Consider the following 20,289-nt stretch of genomic DNA (forward strand, 5'->3'; position numbering starts at 1 on the left):
ACATTCCCACATTAGTCAACGCCAGATTGTCTTGTTTCTCTCAAATCCAAATTTCTAAGCCATTCTATTTGATTCTCTGTCCCCCCCCCCAAACTCCCGCTTCCCTTGTCGGTGTTAACTGCAAAATGTCAAAGCCCATGCAGGGGTTAAAGTCACCGTGACGGTCAATCAGTTCAAATAGGGACGAACGGGGCTGAGAGGAGAGGGTTTGATAAACCTACAGCATTTATGTGTGGGAGGTGTCGACAGAGGTAGGGTACCCAGCGACTCAGACCCAACAAGGTTTCCTTTTTTTCATTCACTGTTCGGGGAAGAGACTAAAACAATGGGCAACTTTGAAGGAGGGGTCGTGTTTATTTTGCTTTAAGAATGTGAAATGCTTCTGGAAAGCATTATTTGTAATCACTTATAATTTAAAACATACACACACATATATTGCCTCCCTGTCACTTACCATTGCATTAATGATGGGTAAAGTAGGAAGTCACTGCTATTAAACAATATATTTGTATCTGGCTGGAAAGTGAAAACTTAAAATAGTGGTTTCTATTTTCAAAGCTGAAGAAGCATTTTGGGTCATTGTGCAATTTTATTATGTTGGGGTAGGAATTTTCCAGTATCATGTTGTTGCTCCAATATACTTTGACAAATTGTACTGAAGTAAAAATATACAATTCTGAAGAGTCATGGAACTTGTAACATTAACTCTGTTTCTCTCTCCACTGAAGCTGCCAGACCTGCAGAGTTTCTCCAGCCCTTTCTGTGTTTATTTCCAAACTCCAGCACCCATAATATAGCTTTTATAAAAATACATAGTATCAGGATGAGCTAATCTATAGATATGTGTTATAAAACAGTGTGGTCCAAGGGTCTATTATAGTGATTATCTGTGTGTGTGTGTGCATATATGTATGTACAATCATGTGTATTTAGTTGCTTGTGTGTGTTTGCTCAGACATGTGAGAGGTAAGAGAGATCATGCTCAGCCAGGATGTCTGCTGGGGTGGAATAACTTTCAGATACTCACTGTCCATCATTTCATGTAAAGAATGTCTTCTTGGGCAAGGCAATATGAGGCGAAACAATGAGCCCAGGTTATAGGTCAAAACGAATGAGGTGAGGGGAAGTGAAATTTAGAGCACAAGGGAGATAGAAAAAAACCTTTCTTTTGTTCAATTCACCTAAAACCATTCAAACTTTCCCCTGGGTTTTAAGATAAGTGTGGTAGGGGGGAATTAACTGTCTCTTGTGTTCCTACCCTAAGTATCTTTTGAAAATGAAGTGTGTATTAGCTGCAATAGAAATTAAATCAATTAATTAAAATACCTCAAATTATTTGGGATTTAAATATTAGTCTTTACAAAATTATTACCTTGCAGATTCAATTTCTAATGGTGGTTGAGAGGTGACCTTATAGAAGTTTATTAAATCATGAGGAGTATACATAGGGTTAATGGTAAGTGGCTTGTCCTTGGGATGGGAGATTTCAAGACCAGGGGACACATTTTTAAGGTGAAAGGAGAGAGATTTGAAAAAGATGCAAGGGGCAAATTTTTCTTGTGGAAAATGGTTAATATCACAACACAGTGACAACCAGGGATAATGGTGCACAGTCTCTAACACATTCTCTTGTTTTAGTGTGCTTTAGTGTTGGAGAAGGAATATCTGAGTGAGGCCTAATTGGATCGTAGCTTTCTTAATCAATACGTTACCGATCAATCCGTTTGAGACCATATGCTGCAGAACAAGGAAGGATCCCTTTGAGGACAGTCTGCACAACATCAACCACAAAACCATCGATGCAGATATTCACCCATACACTGGTCAGCTGAACATCAAACAGCACCATCATCAAATCAGCTATTGATTTTTCGAGGAAAAATAGCACACAATGAATCTGAATTTGGACTACAGATAGAAGTTTTTTTTAAGCAAATATGCAGTATCTTCACACCAGTTGTAGAATGTGGTTTAATTACTGGTCTTTACTCAAAGCAAATATTCCATCTCTAGATACTCCTTCTGAAGTCAGCTGCAAAACAGGATTGTCGACCCAGTACAAATTTCATATCATTTGTTCCAGCACCACCAGACTGGGAACCATTTTGGAGAGAGTGGCAACTTTTATTGCTTATTAGCCCAAGGGAAGGACAGTCATTTTTCTACTTTATGTTATCATGATCAACGTCATTCACTCCCACATCAGTACATCAAGGATCAGATATGAAGTGAAGATTCCTCTACTTCAGCCCATAAAATTTCTCTTAACCTCGACCTCAGAATAGCACCCATTTATAACAACAGTGTCAATTTCTGTCTTCTCTCATCAAGCATCATGGTCGTCTGTCTGAATGAGTTAACAATTTAATGCTAATGAATGGTGATTTGTTGGTAATTTAATACAGCTTTATGCACAGGAATAGGAGCTAAAAGGGTAAATCCATATCCATCCCCCCCCCGCCCCCGCACCACCCCAGACAGTTTAAAACCAATTTCTTTGTGTTCCTGGTTCATGCAGGCCTCTCACCAGTAGCAGCTGTGAGGAAGGAATGTAACCTTTTATGAAGAATCTACTAATTTCAAAACTTGCTATTTAAAAGTGTTTGACAGGAGCTTGAGGATGACTTTCCCACCAGTTTTCCTCCTCCACTTAAGTGTGTCTCCTTCACACTGACATGATTAAGAGTAAAAATTCAGCAGAGTCAAATGGGACTGGTAATTTAATCACACTTACCTTGCACATGGGTGCAATAATATAAATGCAGGAGTGGTCATTTAAAACACTCTTGACAAATGAACAAATTCAAGTTAATTGCAGGTGTAAATACTCTGAAATGCATTCAATTTCATAAGACTGATTCAAATTCAATATGAGTTCCAAATGTAACTGCAGATTTAGAGATAGGTTCAAATATATTGTAGCAGTAACTGTAACAGTGGCTGATATTTACCTTTGAAGGAGCTACAACAGTGATGAGACAATAGGGGAGCAAGTTACCATTATAAAGTTTGCATTGACAATATTCTATTAGATATAAATGTACAGGACCAACTCTGTATTAGAGGCAATAAGCAATTTTAACGAACTGACTGGAGTGATAAAGCTCCATTTACAGTAGGGAGGTATTCTCATTGGGTCTGTTATAATTGTAATACTCTCTTATTAAAGGAGCTATATTATCCTTAGTAGGTGAATTCAACCATCGGCCATAAGGTTTAACTGATTAGACTATTTAGCACAACTATAATGGATTCCAGAATTTAATCATTTCAATTTTAATCCAGAGAAAATCTGGATTCAACTCTCAATTGAAATATGGTGTACAGTATAAAGCTTTCTCAGTAATGCACCCTAAATTCTCATCACCACAAATTCTTTTCCCTCGAGTGGCATGTTTCATGTTGCCCTGACTTAAAAAGACGGCACATGGCACAAACTAATCAAAATCACGCAATCACGTTTGGATGTTTGATAATGCCAATGATAAGGGACGGGTCCCAGCAAGAGCTGATGCCACCCTACTGGCAGTGTTGCACCTGAAAACTGTCCAATGATCCTGCTGCAATCACTACCTGACGAAGGAGTAGTGCTCTGAAAGCTTGTACTTCCAATAAACCTGTTGGACTATAACCTGGTGTTGTGTGATTTTTAACTTTGTCCACTCTCAAAAATGGTATATTGTTTTCCAGAAACTGCAACATACTGTTAACTAGACAGAGACGACCCATGGTGAGTGATGGTTATCAGTCTCTATACTTGCAGTGGCCTGTGGCTAGATTCTAATCAGTACTCTGCTGTCTTAAGTTGGCGTATCCCATTGAAACTGAATCAGATACGTTAGCTTAACACTTAAATAACCACACTGTGGCATTTGTTAAACGAGCAGTATGGAATTCCACAATATTGCATTTGTACTCACAAGAATGCAACATGATGCAGTTGTTATCTCTTCAATGTAATAGATCCATCTTCTCATCAGGACAAGCATTGCATATGTCCAGTAAGGTCTACATCCCCAAGAATACTGGTTTTAAAGACACCACGCTGACAGTTCTAATTGTGTTATTTTTCCCCTCTGGAACAACTATTAAAACAAGAAATAAAATATCATCATTACACATTAAAGTTAGTGCTGCTGATGACTTGTTGTAGAATGTAACATTCCTCAGTGGTGAATAAAAGGATTTTTGAGTGTGTTGACACTGTCTGAACACGACTGATGGTCTCCCAAAAGATGCTTAGACTGTTCCTTTAAGGGAATGAGTACTGATTAGTATCAAGTCTCTGAATTGGACCTTACCAGTGTGCACATTAGTGTGAAAATCCAACTAACCCACATTTCACCCACATTCTGTCTGAGAGAATGCTTCTAATCTTGGTCTTTCAACCATGTAATTTCACGTAGGATACCAAATCATCTTTTAACAGTGTTTTCATGTATTATCACATGAGCTCAAGCACACTTCAAATCAAGAGTCATAGCAGTGGAATCAGCCAGAAATGTGTGAGTGCCCTGAGCTGGGTCACACATTGTTACAGCACACAATGACCATCAAAATGATGACTTGGGCTTAGTGGAAGCATTTACCTCCTCCAGGGTAGAAGATTATTTGGTTCAACCCTGACTACAGAAAATTATCTCATAACCTAAGATTATACTGTGCAGTGCGAAGGGAGTGCTACATTATCAAATGCCATCTTTTGGATGAAAGGTTAAAATGAGGCTCTGGCTGCCTTCTCAGATGGACACAACACATCCCACAACACATTCAAAAAAGAACATGGGATTTCTCCTTTGCATCCTGGCCAACATTTGACAACCGATTATCCGGTAAAGTACTGTTTGTGGGATCTTGCTGTGCTCTAATTCACCAATGTTTCCTAACAGTGATTATCAGTCAAAAGTACCTCATTGTCTATAAACTGTTGTGGGTGTGGTTGTGAATGCTTCTATATCAATACAAACATTTCTTTTTATTAGTTTAAGAAAATACAGTTAATACATACAAAACGCACATAGTTTTGACTTCATGTCTTCCCAGTCTCCAAAAGCTTTCCTTAAAAAAATATAGGGAGTTGGCTGAGAGTAATGAAGAGCCTTTCAGCACATGCTCTTGGCCAAGTTTTTATTTTGACCACCTTATCAGTAAAATACAGAAGGCGGTAATCTTCTACGCCGATCTCCAGTAGACTGTCCCTCCTGAACCCCTTTTTTTTATGTTCGCCATGGGTTCTGAGTATGGCTGGAAAGGCCAACATTTGTGACCCATGCTGAATTAATCTTGAGAATCTTTTAGTTGACCACCTTCTTGAACCACTGTAGTCTATATGATGCGGGTACAGCCATAGCATTGATACAGATTAAGTTTCAGGATTTGATGTGGAAACAGTGAATGAGTGGTGATATGGATCTAAATTAGAATGGAGTATGATTTGGAAAGAAACTTACAGAGAGCAATTTGCACATGGTTGCCTTGTTCCTCTAGGTAGTAAGGGCCACAGATTTGTAAGATCTTGTCAGAGAAGTCTTGGTGAATTGCTGTTGTACATTTGTAAATGATAGAGATTCCTGCCACTGTATCTCAGCAGTGGAAGAAGTGAATGTTTAAGCTGGTGGATGGGGTGCCATTCAAATGCGCTTCTGTGCTCTGCATGGTTTCAAATTCTTAAGTGTTATTGGAAGCTACACTCATCCAGACAAGTGGACATTATTCCTCCACACTCCTGACTTGGCCCCGATTTCTAGTGGACACATTTTGGGAGTCATGTGGTTAGTTACTTGCTGACAAATTTATGGCCTCGAACCCTTGTTGTCAATGAGGTGGTCTTTGGTGGATGGATTAGAAGGGAAGAGAAATGTTTTGATATCGTGAAGGCTCAGAACCCGCAAAGTATTTAAAAACTTGTTTTACTTCTAATTCCAAAACACAATTTAAAAAAAAACTGCTGCAGGAAAAGAAAAACTGTGATTATAAATTCAGTAACTGGCAAAGTCTGTGTGAGACCAATGGAATATCGCATTTGTAAAGAGTCAGGAAATGTCAAACAGGGAGAGACTGAACAAGAAGGGACATCAAAGGGGCTGATTATACCTCTCTAAGCAGAAGGCCACTCTTGCAGACATGTCTACTTCATCTCCAGGAATGTATGAAAAAGGGGGTAAAAACTGACTGCAATGAAGGTCGGTGTGTGTTATTGGCCTGACCTCCTTGTTTGCGGACTGAAGCGCTGTGAGGTTCACAGCTTGGAGAGCTGCCATTTTAAACACCCCTGCAACACAGGTAAATCAAAGAGGAAAGAACTCTCTCATTTAAAGTACTGCCAGCCAGTTTAAAGGAATCAGGACAAGGGAATTTTGATCAGCCTACAAATAAAGAAACTTGAGATTGACTACTTAGTTGCCAACATTAATGCTCTTGGTTCCATGGATCAGACAGCATCCATGGAGAGAAAGCAAGCTAATGTTTCATTCAGATGACTCTTTATCAGAGTTTACTATGTCTTTCACTAATTAATAAACTCACCCTTTTTGATTGATTCAAGAAGACTGGTTCAACTGCTTCCTTTTAAAACATACGTTCAATTTTGTCTATAATCAGAAGAGAAGAGATCATTTTTAAATAAACCTTGTTGCAACTGATCAAAGGGACAGATGGATTACCAACAGGAATCAGTTCACCTTTCTCAACCTGGAGCCAAATGATTTGGCTATCCATCTGGAACAAATTGAGGACCCTCACCAGGAGTCTGATCATAAAAGCATATACATTATGGTTCTTCATTATTGGAGGCCCCTGAAAACAATGATTTGGAGATGCCGGTGTTGGACTGGGATGTACAAAGTTTAAAAAAAATCACACAACACCAGGTTATAATCCAACAGGTTTAATTGGAAGCACACTAGCTTTCAGAGCGTTGCTCCTTCATCAGGTGGTAGAGGAGGGCTCAATCCTAACACACAGAATTTATAGCAAAAACTTACAGAGTGATGTAACTGAAATTATACATTGAAAAATTGATTGTCTGTTAAGTCTTTCATCTGTTTGAATCCCATGATAGTTTCACTTCTTTCAAGTGTAAATCACAAAACCAATGATTACCCATTCTGCTGCAATCCTAAGGTGGATGAGCATGAAGTTGGATTGTTTAATGTAATAGCAGAGAAATTGAAGATGATTCAACCATTGAGGTAGTGATAGCCTAATCATTTTTATCATTACTAATATCTTATCCTAGTTTTCACCAAAATGACTTTATTTTTAAAATACATAAGTATTTTCCCTGTACTAAGTGTATAGCCACATCAGTAAGCATTTTCTATTTACTACATAAGAATGATATCAGTCTATTCAGCACAGTCTAGATGCTCTTACAGAGTCATACAGCATGGAAACAGAGCTTTTGGTCTAACCAGTCCATGCCGAACATAATCTCAAACTAAATTCGTCCCACCTGCCTGCTCCTGGCCCATATCCCTCCAAACCTTCCCTGTTCATGTATCTATCTAAATGTCCTTTAAATGTTGTAGTTGTGCCCTGTTAAAATCTATTTCAATGTGGTGGCATATGTTAGTCAGGATTGATTGTAGGCAAGATGAATGTTTACCATTTTCTCCAAAACTAAGAGTTAAGGTTCATCTTTGATTCAGCTTTGCCCAATGGTTTCACCCTTTTGGCCAGATAGTTATGGGCTTGTAGACTCATGATCAATTGTTCCTTATATTCACCTATGAAACAAGTGACTACGCTTCAAAATGAATCTGCTGGTGGAGTACTTCAAAATTCTATTAATCAATACCCCAGATTTTGCACGTGGCACACTGGTCAGCTTTACTCTCATCACCCTCAGAAGCTGACCACAGCATCAGGATTTGATGCACAGAGTAAGTAATGCAGAAATCCTGAAGTTGAGGTCTCTAGTACACTGCTTCACCTCAGACTGCTATAAACACTCCAGAACTGACAATCAGTGAAATCAGTGGGTGTGCTGCAGGACTTCTCCTCATATTATCATTGGAAACCCTATAAAAGGTTAAATCATTGTGCATTCGGGTAGAATTGGGTTTTTGTGAGAATTCCTCGATGAATTGTGTGTTTTTACAGCTTGATGGCATCATTCCACAGCCCTGCACTAGCAATGCCCATGAATGAGACCATTAGAATTAATTCAATGTCAAGAAGGAAAGTTCTGGTCACAGAGATTGCTAGCTCTCTCAGTGAAGGTTTCTTTAAGTTCAGCAGCAAGCCCCTTCACCAATGACCAAAAAAGCCAGGACAATATTTTACCAATTCCAGTAAAGCTCTCCTCCCTTAGTCAACGTGGCTCCAAACTAAGTGGAGTACTACTCCCACCACTGCAGACATTACAATAGGATTAAACTGTACAATTAATCAACCTCTTCAGACCTGTTAGTGTCTAAGCACCACAGAATAATTGACAAACTTCCTTTGCCTTTCCTGTGTAGACAGGAAATTAATTATTTCACTTTATTCAATGTTTTCAACTATTGAACTGTTGTTTAATCTCCTGATCTCAGTATTTTGTGCCAGTGTACTGATTTACTTTCGCTTATCCCATATACCACATTTAATTGATTAATAAGACTTAGACAAAACACTTGACTGATATCAAGCAAAAATGTTATCTTCTGTACAGTACTGAAATTCCCTAGCTGAAACTTTGGCTCAAACATAATAAGGCTCCAGGAAATTTTCTTGGATTAGTCACCCAAATCTGCCCTTACATGAGATGGAAGCATTTATCTATTTCTAATGTTACAATACCTGATGATGAACAGTGCAGGTAAATCAAAGCTCAGAGTGCTGCTGTCAAGGGGAATTTTCAGAGTAGGTTGTAACTAGAGGAAATGATAGACAGGTTAATCATTTAAATGAGGAGTACCAAAATACTTTATCAAAATCAAATGCTCTGTGAAAAGATGATTCCACCACTTTCTAACCACAAGTTAGTGAGTTCTTAATCTTTGTCAGAATAAATGACAACTTGACCAAGATTAAATGAAAGAAGGCTTAGTAACAGGTTTTGATTTTGTAGCTTAATACTGTACAAACAGTCTTTTAAAGCAGCCATGAAAGTAAACACAACTACCATCAATTCAATTGAAGACTACTCAAAAACATTACAGACCACTTTGAAGTCATTCCATAATTACTGTGAATTGATTTACCTCTGTACATTTTATGAATTCTACTTTATAATACTCAGCATTTGATATATATTAAAAAAAGATTCTCATGGGGATATGTGCAGAAAGGCCACAGTTCAAAAGTTGAAAACGTCGTTGTTTACTTAAAATGCAAAAGATCATGTGTCAATTTGTATTGACAAATTCTTTATTGATGGTGATGTGACTGCTGACAGAACAATCAGTCCAGAAGTTGAAAGCAAATGGAATGATATGAGTTTACCCCACATCATACTGGACACTCTTAACTGGTGCCAGTTTTGTAAATGATAAACTATTTACCTCCAGCAATGATCAAACACAAGGAAACCCTCACCAGAAGCACTGACACGATTTAAATGTTAACTCATGGGCGACACGGTGGCACAGTGGTTAGCACTGCTGCCTCTCAGCGCCAGAGGCCTGGGTTGAATTCCCACCACAGGCGACTGACTGTGTGGAGTTTGCACATTCTCCCCGTGTCTGCGTGGGTTTCCTCCGGGTGCTCCGGTTTCCTCCCACAGTCCAAAAATGTGCAGGTTAGGTGAATTGGCCATGCTAAATTGCCCATAGTGTTAGGTGCAGGGGTAAACGTAGGGGAATGGGTCTGGGTGGGTTGCGCTTTGTCGGGTCGGTGTGGACTTGTTGGGCCGAAGGGCCTGTTTCCATGCTGTAAGTAATCTAATCTAATCTCCTGTGGTGAAAGTTCTTGAAGACCTGAAACCACTCAAAGAGAAGGTTGTCTGTTATTACAAGTACTAATCAGAGGCAGATCCTTTGATTGGCAATATGACATGTCAAGTAAAGACGATGCACTGAATCTTACAATATTTTGGTAAGGTGTCAATTTCATTGAGTTTCACAGAGGCTTTGTCTCTGCTAGGCCGAGTGAGATTTCTAGCCGTATGGTCCCGAACTCACCTCATTAACTGCCTACTATGACCTTGTAGCACCCTCTTTTCCAATGCTCACCCAATTCAAATAACATAGCCAGAAAAAGTTGCCACTCACCAGATGTCCTGGAGTGGACTGGTATCCCTGGCACCCTTGCCAATTTTCAAACAATGTAATACAACTGGACGAGCAGTGGCAGATGGCCTGCTTGGTTCATCACCTTTTCCATGGGAATGGCAGACAAGAGAAAATTGGTGGCCTGCCTTGCAGACAGGAGCCTGGATGTCCATGTTGATGGGCTGGTTCAGGTGAGACATGTTCTCTTTCATCAGGAGAAGCAGAGGAAGCCACACCAACAGGTCCTGCCAGCTTGAGCTGAGATTGCCACCGGGGCCAATGAGATCTCCACGGTACAGAGGAATGCATAGTAGTGCCATAACAAGGTCATTGACCTTCAGCGCTCTAAGTGCTACCATCTTTTCTCTGCTACCTCCCATTGACTCTGCTCCTGTCTCCACATCACAGCTAGGCCAATGCTCTACCACTTACACTGTTGCATCCTCAATTGCTTTTCCAGACACCCTGCACACTCCACAACCTTGCAGCCTACTAACCCCACATATCGTCTGCTATGCACATGCTTTGGACACCTCACCAGTACTAACAGCTGTGTCAGCTACACTCACCTAATTCCTGCCAACTGGATCAGTACCACTCTATTTCAAGGACAGCGTTCACAGTCTCCAGAATCTGGTTTCCAGCATCTGCAGTCATTGTTTTTACCTTTTTTCACAGTCAGTGCTGTTCATAGCTCACACAATACAACTCTTGACCACAACGCCTTCTCTCTTTTGAGTCTTGAAGGTTCGAGCAGGATGTCCTACTGTCTTAGTTGGTGTTGACACATTTGTCTGACATCACTGAGGAAGAGAGCTGGCATCGCTGCCTCCTCCATCCCACAGCAAGCAGTCAGATGCTGGCACCTCGGTGGTAACTTCAGCTTGGTTAGAGTCAGGAGCACCTCACTGCCATGTCTCATGGCTGACTGAGGAAGCAACAACCCCCCCCCCCCAACCGCTGGCACACAGAGGGCGACCAACTACCAGGCCTCTATTCAGCCCTGTGCAGGAGAAGACCCTGTGGTGGTGATAACTGGAGGCTTAATCCACAGGCGCAGGCAGGTACAGGAGCAACAGACAGTGATGGCCCTCATAGCCCAGAGGCTGAAAGGCTGCAGCTATACTGTGGAGACCCAGCATGTGATCTTAGGGCCTTCTGGACATGGGCACAGGCCTACACACTATCGCTCTCAGCAGCAACAGCAAGGCACAGGAGGTCAGGCTAGTTGGACCTCACTGCAGGTTCCTGTCCTCACAAGGAGCCAGAGAAGGAACCCCACACCAGCTCTTCACAGGTCTCCTCTCAGGACACTCCACCTCCAACCAACCTGCGAGCTCAAACCTGGGGGAGTTCAAGCCAAGGTGAGGTACTCTTGCCTTGGCAAGGACACAATCAAGTACGTCTGGGCCCTTCAGACACAAGTGCCCCTGGGGTCACCCAACTAAACCTGCAAGGCCATCAGGCTCAAGTGTGGGACTGGCTCCCTCCACTGCCGGTGCAGGAGCTGGGATTGCATTGGGCGGTACTGGGAGGGAAAGGGAAAAGAAAACCTTGAGGTCACATCAGTGGCATGGGTGACATTTCACTACAAATAAAGTCGGATGTTTGTTAAAACATGCTCACATTACCACTAAATCTATTTGCTTGTGTCTCCCTCTAGCCCCTAATGTAACTATCGTACTGTGAGGTCAGACATCAGGTCTGTGTGTGTCGGGTTAAGTGGCCTCATTTCACTGGGTTTGGCAGCACCCCCCTCCACACCCCTGTCTCCCTCACAGACCCCAACCCTTCTCCTGTCCACTCCAGGAATGGTTGTCATTTTCCTCACCATCACATGGTTCCAATTTCCAGGATGTTGGAAGGTGACAATGAGTGATCCTTGGACAGTGATTTCCTGGCTCCACCTTTGTTTGGGTGGAGTCCCAGAATTCCAGTTCACCTTCCTGGCAGATTTCTTCCAGCAAGCCCATCACACCTTCTTGGATCCATACTCAACCCATTGAGATAATCCTGTAGCTTCCCAACATTCCCTGTCAGCCCCTGGTAAATAAAGGGACCATGACAAGTACTTTCATACACACCCCCTTCCTATGTGTCAGGAAGATCCTTATTGTCTACGAGATATCCCTCACATGAACACATTCTCATCCTTGCTTTACTGTAACTTCCCCCCTTCCACCCAGGCTGCAGTCCCTAGCCCCATGAAGAGATTTCTCATTTCACCCCCCAACCCAATACCAGGTGGATGAGAGGGAGCTACAGGAGCAAGCGGTCAGCACTGAGTCCGTGCACCCATTGTGTCTTTGAAGAGGGATTGCAATGCTAGTTGCCAGAGCACACCGAAATGCAACTTTAAAGTGTGGATTGGAGAGGTGCCAGAGGGGTCCTGAGGAGCTGGCAAGTGCCAGCGTCTCGGGGCATGGAGTCTGAGTGACTAGTACCTCAGAACATGCTCTGAGATGATGTCACTGGGTATCAAAGACAGAAGCTTGCAGAGCAAGCAGCAAGCTAAAGTTGCCAGGGACCAAATCTGACTTTCACTTTAGGAATTGTTGACATCTGGTTTCCTCACAGCTGCACCCTCAACATGCATCGCACTGCTCCCTAGCTAGAATCTCATCTCAATGCTCAGAACTCTGTTTGAAAGTACAACGAGTTAGTCTGAACGGCCTCACCTGGCCTCTCGCACAATTCCCCCAGACTCAATGCCAAAGCCCAGATCTTTGAGGGCCCCCTTTATGATTCAGCTCAAGGCTTCTCAGCAGCTGAGGTGCCCTGAAGTCCCATCAATTGTGATCACGTCAGAGTTCTATCGATCAAAGCTGTAATTTTAAAGTAACCTCCTTCTGTTCACAGCCAGTCAGTCAGTCATTCTCAATTGTTCTTTGTTCCTTTGAAGATTTGTGTGCTATAGCTAGGCCAGATGCATCAAGAACATAACATCTCCTTTCGAGAGATTGCCACCTGGTACAGCATTTGAATAGAAGGCACCTGGAATGCATCCAAATAACACGCACTTCACATTTACCTCAACAGCACAGAAGATACAATGACTGCAACCACAAGGAAGCATTCACTGTTGCCCATAGGTTGGCCTTCTGGCAAGAACAGCTGTCTTCCCAGCAGCAGATGTGTGATAATGTATCTGGGGTGTGATCCAATACTCAATGAGTCAGCTAGAACAGGCAATAATGAAGTTAATGGAGAATACTGACTACCATCTTGAAGAATCAAGATATCATTCTTCTAATGTTAACAACAAATATATGACTGCTATTATGAGTGAAACCTTCCCCAAAATACTGAGCATCAATACATTGGACCTCTCCATATACAGGTATTAAGTATAAGGTAGACTAGTCAATACACTCACCTATTGTTAAATCCCAGTGTTTTGAGATATCTGTGTGACTTCTGATTGATATATCCCACACCATTTTACCACAAGTATAGATTCAAGACTAATCTGATGGCTTATCTTCATGTGAGAGGCCCTTTCATGGGGTCTTCTGTGATAGAACGGGAGTGTTTAGTTTGAATAAAAATAAAGTGGCAACATGCAAGATCAAATTTCCACTTCATCATACACAAAACAGAAATACTGTAATAGTTCCACCATCCCACATCAGGGCTTCACAGTTCCACCATGGTGAAATCATTTATGACTTCAAGATCTCTTCAAAATATAACAAAATATATGGTAAGGTCCTAGAGAGTGTTGCTGAACAAAGAGACCTTGGAGTGCAAGTTCATAGCTCCTTGAAAGTGGAGATAGGATAGTGAAGAAGGCGTTTGGTATGCTTTCCTTTATTGGTTAGAGTTTTGAGTACAGGAGTTGGGAGGTCATGTTGCGGCTGTACAGGACATTGGTTAGGCCACTGTTGGATTATTGCGTGCAATTCTGGTCTCCTTCCTATTGGAAAGATATTGTGAAACTTAAAAGGGTTCCGAAAAGATTTGCCAGGGTTGGAGGATTTGAGAGGCTGTACAGGCTGGGGCTGTTTTCCCTGGAGCATCGGAGGCTGAGGGGTGACCATATAGAAGTTTACAAAATTATGAGGGGCATGGATAGGATAAATAGACAAAGTCTTTTCCCTGGGGTCGGGGAGTCCAGAACTAGAGGGCATAGGTTTAGAGTAAAAAATGAGGTCTGCAGATGCTGGAGATCACAGCTGCAAATGTGTTGCTGGTCAAAGCACAGCAGGCCAGGCAGCATCGAGTTCTCTATTCCTGAGATGCTGCCTGGCCTGCTGTGCTTTGACCAGCAACACATTTGCAGCGGCATAGGTTTAGGGTGAGTGGGGAAAGATATAAAAGGAACCTAAATGGCAACTTTTTCACGCAGAGAGTGGTACGTGTATGGAATGAGCTGCCAGAGGAAGTGGTGGAGACTGGTACAATTGCAACATTTAAAAAGCATTGGATGGGTAGATGAGTAGGAAGGGTTTGGAGGGATATGGGTCGGGTGCTGGCAGGTGGGACTAGATTGGGTTGGGATATCTGGTCGGCATGGACGGGTTGGACTGAAGGGTCTATTTCCATGCTGTACATCTCTATGGCTCTATGACACAAAATCAATTTTAAAGATTTACAAACATTTCTGAATAAGATCTTTTTATTAAAAAATTAAAGTCATTGTTTAATGAACATAGCCAAAGCCATTTTCCTTCATCAAATTTACTCAAAATATTTATTGGGAGTGTGACAAGGACAAGGCCTATAGAAGTAAACACTGCATAAATCTAAACTGAAAAGCCAGCCTTTGAAGCTCAATGAAAGCATTAACATCTCTTGAAACGACTTAATGTGTGACAAAATACACGATTGATCCCCCAATTAAAATAGATTAAAAGCCAACGCTTTTGGCAGTTTGAAAGGGAAAGACACAGAACAGAAATACAATGTGTCAAGTTCGTCTGTGGAATTATAATGTTTGATCCCAAGCCAGTAACTTTCAAAGCTTGGCTTGCTTTGTTGCATTATGCAAGGTTCTTATCCACCATCTCTGGTTTGCATAATCTGATCAACATAACATTCCCAGTCTAGATGTGGACAATCTATAGAGTTCAAACAGACATGTAACTACTTTTTAGATACTCACAAGATAATTCCAATCTAGTAGAGATTGCATTGGAAAATTGTAACACGCACAATGCTGTATCAGCAGTGAATGTTCAGTTTAGAAATCAACTTGCCATAGCATAAAGAATGCACTGCTGAAAAATTGATTTGTTTACCTTTCTCCTGTACATTCTGTTATCATTTGGAATAAGATTGAAGGTATCACATTCACTGTTATTAAGTTTAAGACTTAAGGAAAGAAAACCCAAAGTTTGGGGATGCACAATCTACTCAATTTCCATTTGGAAGAACGGATCTATGTTCAACTAATTATGGGCTAATGGTATGGCATGCTGGATAATTTTTCGTGGAAACTATCTAAAGTGATCATAAAGAAAATATAAGCTTCATAGGACTTCTAATTGAGGAGTAGACATTTTAGAATTGAACTCATTAACTCTTCCTCAATTCCAGGATGAGGTCTGCTCAGTCATAAATTTATACCATCAGACTTCATACGACTCAACAAGCTGATTCTCAACCCTTTGGTTACATGGGGCAGAATATCTGAATATCTGGCCAGAGCATGTGTTATCCACAGCATACCAAGACCTCTTTTGCTGCTCCTTCCAACCCACAATCTCCTCTACTTAGAAGGACAAGGGAAATTGGAATTTGAGAAGCCATCATGTCCAAGTCAACTATGTTATCAATATGCATCGCTGTTCCTTCATCAGCACTGGGACATAACTCTGGAGCTGTCTAACAGCGATGTCGGAATATCTCTACCACATGTTGCTCCTTTCCAGAAAATGACCTTTACAAAATCTAACCCGTATTTTAAAATGGAAGTTCTTACAGATCGCAAATTGACCTCTACTTATATATTCAGGAGGTTTGTAAAATGTAGTCTTGGCATCTGGCCTCCCCCTGTGGTCCCCAGCATCACAGATGCCAGTCTTCAGCCAATTTAGTTCACTCCATTTGATATCAAGAAATGGTTGGAGACACTGGATACTACAAAGGCTATGAGTCCTGATAACATTCCTGCAATAATAATGAAGACATGAGCTCCAGAACTTTACTTGGCAGGGGTGTTCTAGTGCAGCACAACACTGGCATCTATCTGTCAATGTGAAAAATTGCCCAGGTATGTCTTGTACACAAAAAGCAGGACAAATCCAACCCATCCAATCAGTGTGTTCTTGATCATCAGTAGAGTGATGGAAGGTGTCATCAACAGTGGTATCAAGCAGCGTCTGCTCAGCAATAGCCTGCTGTGTGATGCCCTGTTTGATGTTCCAACAGGGTGCCCACCTCCTGACCTCATTCCGGCCTTGGTTTAAATAAAGACAAAACAGCAGAATTCCAGAGGTTAGCTGAGAGTGGCTGCCCTTGACATCAAGGTTAAATTTGATCAAGTGTGGCATCAAGGAGCCCTAACAACACCAGAGTCAATGGAAATCATGGGAAAACTCTCCACTGGTTGAATCATATCTGGCACATAGGAAGATGGTTCTGTTTGTTAGAGTTCTCAGCCCCAGGATATCTCTGCAGGCGTTCCTCAGGATAGTGGTCCTAGGCCCAACCATTTTCAGATGTCTCATCAATGACTTTCCCACCATCTCAAGCTCAGAAGTGTGATGTTTGCTGATGATGCACAGTGTTCAGCACCATTCAGGACTCCTCAGACACTGAAACAGTCCATGACCAAGCTCAGCAAAACCTGGACAATATCCAGGCTTGGGCTGAAAAGTGGAAAGTAATATTCGTGCCACACAACTGCAAGGTAATGACTATCTCCAAACAAAAAAGAATCTAACCATCGTCCCTTGACATTCAATGGCATTACTATCACAGTCAAAATTCCCCACTATCAAACTCCTGGGGAATACCATTGACCAGGAACTGAACTGGAAGAGCCATATGAAACAGTGGCTCCAAGAGCAGGTGAGAGGCTAGGAATCATAGCAAATAGCTCACCTTCTGACTTCCCAAAGCCTTTCCATCATCTACAAGGTACAAGTCAGGGGTGTGATAGAATATTCCCCAAGCAAGAAGCTTGATATCAACAAGGACAAAGCAGCACACTTGCATCCACAGCATCCCTCTACCAGCAACAATCAATAGCAATATTGTACCATCTACAAGATGCATCACAGAAATTCACTCCTTAGATACCACCTTCCAAACTACTTCCACCTAGAAGGACAAGGGCAGCAGACACATGGGAATATCACCACCATCAAGTTCTCCTCTAAGCCACCACTCACCATTCTTTCAGTAACGCTGGGTCAAATTCAGGAATTCCCTCCCTAATGGCATTGTGGGTCTATCTATAGCATATCAACTGTTGAGTTTCAAGAAGGCAGCTCATCATTACCTTTTCAAGAGCAACTAGGAATGGGCAATAAATGCTAGCCAGCCAGTAATGCCCAAATCCCACAAATAAATGAAATAAAACTACTTGTTCTCACTCTTTCCAATATTGCAGGAGCCAAGCACAATGGTCTTTTCTCACCATCTCAGTTCTCAATAATTTTTGTAGAAAACCATCAAAGTTGATTGATCATGAGTGTATTATTAGGCTGTTAGTGATTTCACAAACTATTTGAGATAATTTCCAAATGCAGTAAATAAAGTACACAGCAGGGCTCAAATATGATTCTCAAAAGCTAATACAAAAAATTTAATTTCTGCCAGATTGTGATTAAAAGGAAAGATATTCAAACTGATTGCCATAATCCACAAGATTCTCAAAGGAGATTATCAGTCGATTTATTTGTGGCTCTCCCTCATTCCCAGGTTTTGTGCTTTATAACCGATTGGGAACAGATTTCTGCAAATTCTCCATTTAACCCCCTCCCCATCCCCAGCAGAATGATTACATTTTTGGCTAATGACCCATCTTAAGGGCAGTGAGGAGAGTACCTGAGTATGGCACCACCACATTACAATTTGTGGGGTAGATGAGATTAGGAGGAGGTTCGACAGACAGTGGGCAGCAATTTCAAAAAAGACAGCATGGAAGGTAAGGAAGGAGAGAGACATCATCTGTCATTAATGTACCATGTGACTATTGATCATGTTGTTAATGTTCAATACTTCATATTACTCTGAGTATAGAAATTAGAGAGATTTCTTTCAAAATCAAGTTCTGACAACCAGTAAATTAAATTGGAATAGCAGTCATTTTAAAACAGACATCAATGAAGTTGAATTGACCATATTACACCCACACAATTATATCATGATTTGGAGATGCCGGTGTTGGGCTGGGGTGTACAAAGTTAAACATCACACAACACCAGGCTGTAGTCCAACCGATTTATTTAGAAGCACTGGCTTTCGGAGCACTGCTCCTTCATCAGGTGGTTGTGGAGTGTAAGATTGTAATACACAGGATTTATAGTAAAAGTTCACAGTGTTTTGCAACTGAAATTATATATTGAAAAAGACCTGGACTGATGAAAGAGCAGCACTCCAAAAGTGAGTGCTTCCAAATAATCTAGTTGGACAATAACCTGGTGTTGTGTGATTTTTAACAATTATATCAATGGCTTAAATTACTTCAGTATTTTCATTATCAAAATACTTTGGCTATTGATTAGGACAGATAATATACCAAATAAATATTAATATATTTTCCTTTCCCCTGATATCAGGCACCAATTATCCACCATTCTTGTTCCTGTTTCAATGGGTTAATTAAAAAAAAAGCTGTCATTGAATTTTTTTGAATTCTCATTCAATCTAAAATGTCAATCCTAATTTTTTTTATTAAAAAGCCCCTTTGACTACTCTGGTGAAACTTAAATGATCATAAAACTCAAAGTTATGTCTTAGACCTATCCACCTTGAACTGTTACATCAATGATTTTTCCTCCATTATTAAGGTCAGTAGTGGGGATATTCACTGATAATTGCATAATATTTAGTACGTTGCAGCAATAATGGACTGTGTTCACTGGTGTGATCTCGCAATAACACTCACATCATTCATTTGCCAGATAATGATCTGCTCGAACAAGGAAAGTTCTAACCCATTTTCCTTTGACACACAAAGGCATTACTATTGCTGCAACCTCGATCAACCTCGATTATAGGGGTCACAACTGACCAGAAATGTATTTGGACCTGCCATTTAAGTATTGTTGTTCCAAGAACAGGTCAAAGTTTGGAAAATCTACAAAGATTAACTCATCTGCTGATTCCCTAAAGCTTGTCCACCATTCACATGACACAAAGCAGAACGATGTGGAGGAGTGTAGCTTCAACGACAGTTAAGAAGCTCGACACCATCCAATAGAAATTAACCTTTTTATTCACCCTATTCATCAGCTTAAACATTCACTTCCTCCACAATCAGCCTACAGTAACAGCAGCTTGTACCATCTGCAGTAACTTGTCAAGGTTCCTTTAAGCATCTTTCAAACCTGCAAAGTCTACAACCCGAGAAGGATAGGGACAACAGATACTCAAAAACACCAGCACACGCATGTTCCCTCGACATCATGCACCACCTTGATTTGGTACCATACCCTATTGCTAACCTGCTCTGATAGCCACAGTGTTAATATATCCTTAGTCTAGTTAGGTTCTTCATCGTTACTGGGTCATGATCCTGAAACTCCTTACATTCCAGTACATTGGGTGCACCAACACTGTGCAGACTGCAGTGCTTCAAGAAGACATCTCTTCACCACCATCTCCAGGATAATTAAGTGTGGGCAATAAATGCTGGGTGGACCATTGATGTGTATATCACATGAATGAATTAAAATGCATGCTATTTTATAATCAAATGTTTTCCTGTGAAGAGGCTTTCAACTGTTACTGATACTGGAATTGCTCTATTGCTCTAATGATGTTCAGATTGTGCATAGCATAGTGTTCTAGGCCTAACTATCTTCATCAATGACCTTCTGTCCATTATAAAGTAAGAGTAAGGATGTTTGCTGATGATCTTTATAGTGTGGAAGCAACTGACCCTCCAAAGCCATCTCATGCAGACAGACCCCCTACTCTA

The sequence above is a fragment of the Hemiscyllium ocellatum genome, chromosome 26 (assembly GCF_020745735.1).
Source record: "Hemiscyllium ocellatum isolate sHemOce1 chromosome 26, sHemOce1.pat.X.cur, whole genome shotgun sequence".
NCBI lineage: Eukaryota > Metazoa > Chordata > Chondrichthyes > Orectolobiformes > Hemiscylliidae > Hemiscyllium > Hemiscyllium ocellatum.